Below are 8,866 nucleotides of genomic sequence, written 5' to 3' on the forward strand. Positions count from 1 at the left end.
TCCACGACAGGTGCAGGCTCTGGCTCACCATCACACACTATGTAACAGGAAGAAGAGTCAGCAGCACACCGGAGGATAGATGAATATAGTGTGTATTTATTGATCCATAGGACACACAAAACACCAGGACATGAATACAGGACCTCACGCTTAATCATAACCATTGTTATCATAACGATTTTTCCTTCAAAATGAAGACAGCATTACAGGAGAAGAACTTTATCACAACTGTGAAGCATGGTGGTGGATATGTTATAGTTTGGGGATGCTTCAGAGCCTAGGTAGTGCACCTTCATTGAGTGGACTACTGTATACATTTAATTTTTATACCAAAGTGTGCATGAAGATAATACAAGGCCATCTGTCCACAAGTTAAGGTGGAGCCAGAAATCCACTAGTAAGTCCACCAAGGAATGTCTAAACAAAAAGAAATGTAGGGTTTTAGACTTCCCTAGTCAAACACTGATTTGATTCCTATTGAAATTATATGGGGAGGTTGAAAGGTACATTCCCCACAAGAAAATCTACAAACATTGCAACTGAAGGAATTTTGCAGGGAGAAGTGGTCAATGTCAAAGATTGGTGGGTGGTTAAAATGCCTACAGAATGGACTTTCTGCTGATGGAACAAACACCAGGTTTCATGTTAAGAGTAAAATTAGTTTTTCCACACTATACACATAATAATATTGATATTATGTTATATAAATAATAGGAAAGACCCATTTTCTTCAGTTCTCATTCATGTATATCACCTTTACCTGTAGACACAGTTTGAATAAAGATCTAAAGTTTGTTAAAATATGTTGAAAGAGTCAACACTTTCTATGAGGTGTACCTAATTTTTCACATGACTGTCTTTCGTTTACCTGCTTCCCACCCAGCCTATAATCAAATGACAGCTGGGAGAACCTCTTGTCCCTCCGGGAAGGCATCATATGATGTCTTTCCCAGATTGCACTGTGAGCCTGCCCGCAGGGCCGCTCTGTAATGAGATCTGTCACAGGCCGTGTACCTCAGACACGGCCAGTGACAGATCTGTGTACTGGCCCCATTGCCAGTACCATGTGACCTGCTGTGACCAATCATAGCAAGCCACAGGACAGTTGTATACAATGGATGGCTTCCTTTCATGCCATCCTTTGTATACACCTGAGTCTAGCTGTGAATGGTCACAGTGATCACATTACAGCCCATCTGTGTCATGTGATTAGCCATGGCCAATCACAGCTAACCCCAACACAATAACCTGAATTAATTGATTTCATTCAGTGAAATGCTTGCTTATAGCAAAGCAATCCTCCAAGGTAAGTATTTCTCCTTCACAGAAAGGCTAGTATGTGGTCCTTCAATGATTTGTCCTGAAAAGAAGAGCTCAGCAAATGGGAGGAGACGGCTGGGAGCAAGTCGGTACTGTTCGTGTGTCTAGGTCACATTTGCCGGTCTCCAATAGCTGAAGCAGTGTTCCAGAAGTTGGTATCTGATCCGGGTGTATCACATGACCTCTCCTTTTTGAGGATATGTCATTGAAGGATCACATACTAGTTTTTCTGTGAAGTTGTGGAGGATTTCACGGATGTCTTCTTTTTCACATTGGGATGTCACTTCACTCTATGACTGCCATTCATACTAATTGTGGGCGCAGTTTCAATATTATAGAGCACTTTTTGTGCTGAAGGACATTTGATTGAAGGCTTTTCTATACATTTACTTTTACCTTTAACCACTTGCCTACCGAGCACTTATACCCCCTTCCTGCCCAGGCCAATTTTCATCTTTCAACACTGTCACACTTTGAATGACAATTGCGCAGTCATGCAACACTGTACCCATATGAAATTGTTATCTTTTTTTTTAGACAGATAGAGCTTTCTTTTGATGATATTTACTCACCTCTGGGTTTTTTATTTTTTGCTAAACAAACCAAAAACCACTGATTTTTTTTTGAAAAAAAGTTTTTTCTTAGTTTTTGTTAGAAAATGTTGTAAATATGTGATTTTTCTCCTTCACTGATGTGCGCTAATGAAGCTGCAGTGATGGGCACTGATAGGCTGCACTGATGAACACTGATAGGTGGCACTGATGGGCACTGATGAGGAGGCACTGGATTGGTGGCACTAATGGGTATTGACAGGCATCACTGATGGGCACTGAAAGGCGGCACTCATATATGGCACTGATAGGTGGCAATGATAGGTGGCACTGATAGGCGGCACTGACTGGCACTGATAGGCGGCACTGACTGGCACTGATAGGCGGCACTGACTGGCACTGATAGGCGGCACTGACTGACACTTTTAGGTGGCGATGACTGACACTTTTAGGTGGCACTGACTGGCACTGTTAGGTGGCACTGACTGGCACTGTTAGGTGGCACTGATAGGCAGCACTGATGTGCACGGATAGGCTGCACTGACTGGCACTGATAGGCGGCACTGACTGGCACTGATTGGCAGCACTGACAGGTAGCACTGACTGGCATTGGTAGGTGGCACTGACTGGCACTAATAGGTGACACTGAAAGCAGCTCAGATGGGCACTGATATGTGGCATTGATGTGCACTGGTAGGCACTGATATGTGCCCTGATGATCAGTGAAGATGTCCCCTCTGAGTAAAGCCGATTATCGGCTCTCCTCTCCTCTGTCAGCGTGACAGCTCATGAGGAGAGAAATGCCCATAACCGGCATTTCCCTATTTACATGTGATCAGCTGTGATTGGACACAGCTGATCACATGACCGAGCCAAGAGCTTCAGCTCTTTCCGTTGATCGGTGATCTGCTGTGTCCGATGTTTAATCGGATGTTTAACATTAGATGTTTAATTATCTATTCAAGTTTTTATGATTGCACATTTATATTGTTTTTGGTGTGTAACAACACTCATTGGTTGCAAAGTATATCAGATTGCATACGAATTGTATGATTTTTAGTCACATAGCCCAGCACTTTTATTTTTGTTTATTGTGTTATGGAGTGGGTTCACCATTTGTGCTAGCTGCTTTTTGCATTTTGTTTTTCTCTTAGCGCTCACTTGATTTTGCTTTTTGAGTACTTAACAAAAAAATTAAGTAAAATGCATCAAAAACTATTTTATGTTTTCTTTAAAGGAGACCTTGGTGGAGATGAAGTACCACAAATCAGCCTTGCCAGATGTCAACCGGTTTTCTTTTTTTTACGGTGTTAGTGAGAAAGCAGTGAAGCCATCAGATCATCAGACCAGTGTTTTCAGATGAGTGGTCAGCAATGGCAGTCTCCATAATTGTGCATTACTTTTTTTCCTTTAAAGTGTATGTAAGGGCTCTTTTTTTAGTTTTGTATTGGGCAAGGAGGGGTTAGTACTCCTGTCAGGTTTTCATTGCTGTCTGTGTCCCACTGGAGAGATTGTGTATAGTATGCATGATCATTTGGATATTGAGCTGGAAAGAACTAAAAGAAATCATTTTATATACCAGTGTTAGTGGCCGGTCAATAAATGTGTACTTATAACTTGTATTATGTGGTGGGGATTATATTGTTCTGTTATGCCTCAATGATCTATGGTTCTGCTGTTAAGTGAACAATGCTGGTTAATGACCTATTGAAATAAAAAATAAATACATGCAATACTCAAAAGGATACTAAGAATATCTCCACTTTACTGTCTCCTACTTTCTGTATTTCTACATACAGAAAAGATGTTTGATTCATTAAAGTGTTACTAAACCCAGGACCCTGCATTCACTATATCTGGTCTCCCCGGACCCTGCATTCACTATATCTGGTCTCCCACAATACACACAATGCAATTATTTTAATAAATATAAACTGCTAAATATCTTTTCTCATCAGGATTTAGAACAGACTTGTGACTTCTATCAGTGTCCAGCACAGCACTGGTTAATATTGTAGGAGGAGTTTTCATTCTCTTCTGACTGCCCTATGAGGCTGCATGACCCCTGACCTTCTTTCTGGACAGTGCTGATTGGCCCTGTGCTAATCACATGCAAAAAAAAAACCTCTCTAGTGATACACACCAAACTGAGCATGTGCAGAGTGTATCCTAGGGCTCTGTACTATCAGCAGATGGACTGGGGACAGAAAAAGAAGAGAATCAGAGAAGACAGGTTCAAACAGCCTTTTTATATAATGCAGAGGATTAACAGCTTAGGTTCCACAGGGAGTATAACAAAAATGCTTTACTACAGGGGTCTCCAAACTATGGCCCATTAGCTGTTGAAGTACTACAAGTCCCATCATGCCTTTGCCTCTGGGAGTCTTGCCTGTGGCTGTCCGAGTCTTGCAAGGCCTCATGGAACTTGCAGTTCCTCAACACCTGGAGGGCCATAGTTTGGAGACCCCTGCTTTATTACATATACAGACTGTAACACTTTAAAGATGTTCTGTGCTAGAGCTACAGCTTTATTGATGGTATAAATTATTGGGTACAATCTTGTGCCAAAACAGAAATATTTATCAGATATATAGCTTTGGTTGCTTAGGGGGCACCATTATCCCTTCTTATTAAATACATACACACCATTTACCAAAAATGGGATGTTTTAAATACCTAGTCATACAAAATTTTCACAGGATTTCACCTCAAGCACAGGATTGTTAAAATTTTAATGTTTGAGGCCATAAAAATATTAAAAAGTGTATACAAAATCTACTTATAAAAGCATGTGTCACAGTGTATTGTAGTTGTTCCCCCTTCACAAAATATATATACTGATTGACACTCTCCTTGAACAGTTGTATGAACTTGATATTTTGGAAGCTTCAGGGAGAGTTCCAAGATATCTCACGCAATGCATTTTGTGGGTACCAAGACAACACTTCTTCAGGTGCTGAGAAACTCTAAATCACAAGTCGGTGAACACCTATTAGTATTTAGACAATAAAACTCTTCTGACTGTGAAAACAATTTTTAATTTTTAATGGGCATTGCATGAACTGCCATATTTAGGTATTCATATAACTCCAGCACTCCACACATTATATGAAAAAAATACCCTCCACTATATAAAAAAACTGACAGAGGATATGGAAAAATGGAGAATTATCCCTCCCTCTTGGTTTGGTAGCAATTATACCGTTAAAATTTCCTTTCAAGATTGGTGTATTTATTTAAGACATTACCTATTAAATTTCTAAACAGGATCTCAAAAGATTAAGACAAAACACTAAAATTTATATGGGGAGATAAGAGACCCAGGGGCCATTCACTAAAGGTTACCCCATGTGATAACATGATCACGTGACTTATTTGCATAAATTATTGAATGAGATAATAAAAGAGTCAATTCATCAAAGTGAAATATCGAATGTGAGGAAAATACTGCACATTTGTTAAATTAGTGAGATAAATACCACAAAAAAAATGAGATAAATCATTAAAGTCAATTAATTAAAAAATGATATAACATTCGTTATTTATCATCAGGTGTTTGCTGGCAATATTTTAGAAATGTAGGAAATAACAGAGGAGCTCTGCACTGGCCAGAAAGTGAAAAGTATACAATGTGTCAGTGTGAAAATTTTCTCCTCTGAGCTCAGGAAGGGAAATAAAATGTTACATTTGATCAAAGGGAGATCATTGTTGTGAATGAAAGCGCACAACAATGTTTTCATAGTTTCACAGAATTGCTGTGTGCATTCTGGTGCAATGTTAGCCTGAAAAAAAACCCACCAAACATAATGCCAAATTTAAGCTAAATATCAGAATACTGTAGATATTTAACATATTCAGTAAATAACACGTCTTTTAGTGAATTAACTACTTTTGAAACAAATACCACATGAGTTATTTTAACTCAACAATTCATGCAGTATTTATCTCTTAGTGAATTGATCACCCAGAGTGAATAAACTTACCTGAAAAACAATAAAATAAAAAAGGGGGTCTAGGAAGTCCAAATTTACTTAAATATTTTCAGGCTACACAACTAGCAAAAAAAAAAAAACATTAAAAAAACCCCATCAAAAATAATGCCGAATTTAAGCTAAATATGGCAAAACATAGATATTTAACGTATTCGGTAAATGACATGTCTTTTAGTGAATTGACTACTTTTAAAATAAATATTGCTTGGGTTATTTTAACTCAAAAATGTATGCAGTATTTAGCTTAGTGAATTGACCCCCCGAAGTGAATAAACTTACCTTAAATACTGTAAAATAAAATGGGGATCTAGGAGATCCAAATTTACTTAAATATTTTCAGGCTACACAACTAGCACAGCTAGTTGAATTTCATTCAAATAATCCTCTCCATACATGGATGCAAATAGAATCGTCCTCTTGTAGCCCTAAATTGAATAATCACCTTATGTGGTTTCCTAAAAGATAGAAATCACCCCAAAAAAATATTGTGTTTCTCACGAGCAATACCGTGTATACTTAAGCCCCCCTAAACTAGTGAAAGCTGCTCACACTACTCGCATACTCATAACATGTGCGTAAAAATATACAATAAAAATACAATGCAGCGCTTCTCTATTCACATAAACCAATTCTATGTGCAAAATATATTCAACATAAATCAACTATTGTGAACATGTGTCAATGCAAAGTCTCTCAACATTTCTTCAACTTAAATCAGCAATCTCTCCAACTGGGATAAGCCTTCAGTCTTCATATAAATTAATTCCTCCACCAAACAACCACCAGATGTGCCCTCACGTGGGGTTTTTGTCCTCACATCACGCTAGGTCAAAAAACTAATGCGTCCCAAGAAATGGACATATAAAGGTGTACGTCTACACACTGCAGAATCTTCCTCCATAAACCACCACTTTCTAAAAAAGCTCCTCCTCCACTCCACATATATGATATAAAAGATAGGGAACACAATAGTGCTTTATCCTAAAGCAACTCAATTTTATCAAAAGCTTTAACAGCGGCCACTCACATTTTTTCTTTGATAACCTGATTCTTGATAACCTTGGATTATGGAGCAAATTGGGAGACCATTGAGAAGATATACACCGATGTTCCAAACCCTTAAAAAACAGAGAACGCATTAGACCTTCTTTTAATTAAGAGGTCATGGATGGTTGGTGAGTGCAATGTATTCGCTTATGGTGTTGGAGCACAAAGGATCTGTATGAAGCAATATATATATACCAGAAGATTATGCACTGTTTTTGATCCACAATTTGGTGTGGGACTTTCGTTTATGGACTTGCTGATTTATATAATTTTAGGTTTTGTATGTTTTACCACAGTCTGAATATTGTTTATATATCATGTATGTGAAGTGCCATACCTTACTTCAATATTTGATCACAAGTGATTTTGCAATTTACCCCTTGACACTGACGTAACACAAATATGCGGCCTCACAGAACTGGTCTTTTTCCTGTGGGCCACATATTTACGTACCTGTCTTTGTATTGGGAGCTCCCAGCACAAAGACCGTGGTGTCACTGAGAGCACCGGGTCTAACGATCAGGAACAGGGACTCCCGATTCCAGGTCACATGATCATTGTGATAGCCTTTGATTGGCTATCACAGTGATCAGTCATTGTGCAGCCCAGCCCCCTTGTTTTTTTCTCTCTATGAATGGAGGAGAGAGATACATTGTATCTCTCTAACTCCTGGCATAGAGAGAAAAAAAAAGTTTGTAAAAAAGAAAAAAAAGATAAATAAATAAATATTAAATAATAAAATAAAAAATAAAGAAAATATAACTAGATCAAGGTTTGATCTAGTTCAGTGCCAGGGTTAGTGTTTGGGTCAACGTCAGGGTCAAAGGTCAAGGTCAAAAGGTCAGGATTTAAAAAAAAATCGTATCAGCGTCAGTTAGTGTCAATGTCAGTGTCAGTGTGTTATAGGTTAAAAAAAAAAAAAAAAAAGACAAAAACAAATGTGCACTATTGTTTCTGGGCTGTACTACAGGTACACACAAACAATAATATATATGTTATCGCTGCGATCATCAAGAGATGGAGAATTTATTTTGGGTTGTTCTTTAGTGGTAGGTTATGGAAGTAACAAGAAACACACAGCTAAATAAAAAAAAAATATTTTTTTTTTACTATTTTGGGCCAGTTTTCCTTTGAGATATCCAACACCATTTACCACCAAATGAAAGTCCAATTTGTCCTGAAGAAAACATGTATAATTCACCTGCACCACAGCGTACTTGTGGTGATATGTACGGTTTTACTAATACATGTCAACGTTGCAAAATTGTGCTTAGGCACAATTAGCCCCTTAGGGGTGAAGGGGTTAAGGGGCAGCTAACATTTTTTTCTTTTCATGTTGGTACACTTTATGGTCGATTAGAAATGTATATTTTATAGGGGACACGTAATTTTGTAAAGATAGTATATTGTTCTTGTATGCTAAGAGAAGGCGCTTAGTCTATTTACCAGATTGACTCTGCATGTGTATAATTTTGTGAACATAATTAAATGATGTGACAATAAGACAAGAAGTAGAGGGATTTTATAGGTGCCAAAGATCACACAAATAATATATTACATTTTCTAATTTCATTGCAAAAGATATAGTATAAAAAACAACTTTTAGATAGTTGTTGATAATATCTAAAAACCATTAACAGATATCCACGTGGCTGAGAATTAACATGCAATAGCTTCAGCTCAACATATTTTGCCAATCTCTGGCTTCCTCAGGAGATTTCTGCATAATCATGCCACTAAAAGCAAAAAAAGAATAAATTACAAACAATGTTTACACAATGCAGACATGCATCAAAATACATATACTTCAATATATATTTTTAGTATAAACATGCATAAAATATATAACATTACACAAAAAAAAGGGGGCAAATGGATCACCTGGAGGTCATCTTACTAGAAGCCATATAAAGAGATAATCATAGAATGAAATCCATGCACCTATATGACGAGAAT

General features: G+C 37.7%; 1 long non-coding RNA gene across 1 annotated transcript in view; it reads left to right on the top strand.

The window, feature by feature from the left end:
• LOC149450262 (uncharacterized) overlaps positions 1 to 3,616 on the top strand; it is a 28,738-nt gene extending 25,122 nt beyond the window's left edge. The window contains exon 3 of the long non-coding RNA XR_016315279.1: positions 3,109 to 3,616. This is a non-coding gene — a long non-coding RNA (uncharacterized LOC149450262). The remainder of the gene's footprint in view (positions 1 to 3,108) is intronic.
• Positions 3,617 to 8,866: the final 5,250 nt, after the last annotated feature.

Source organism: Staurois parvus, unplaced genomic scaffold (genome assembly GCF_062004578.1).
Source record: "Staurois parvus isolate SC_StPar_1 unplaced genomic scaffold, SC_StPar_1.0 ptg000576l, whole genome shotgun sequence".
NCBI lineage: Eukaryota > Metazoa > Chordata > Amphibia > Anura > Ranidae > Staurois > Staurois parvus.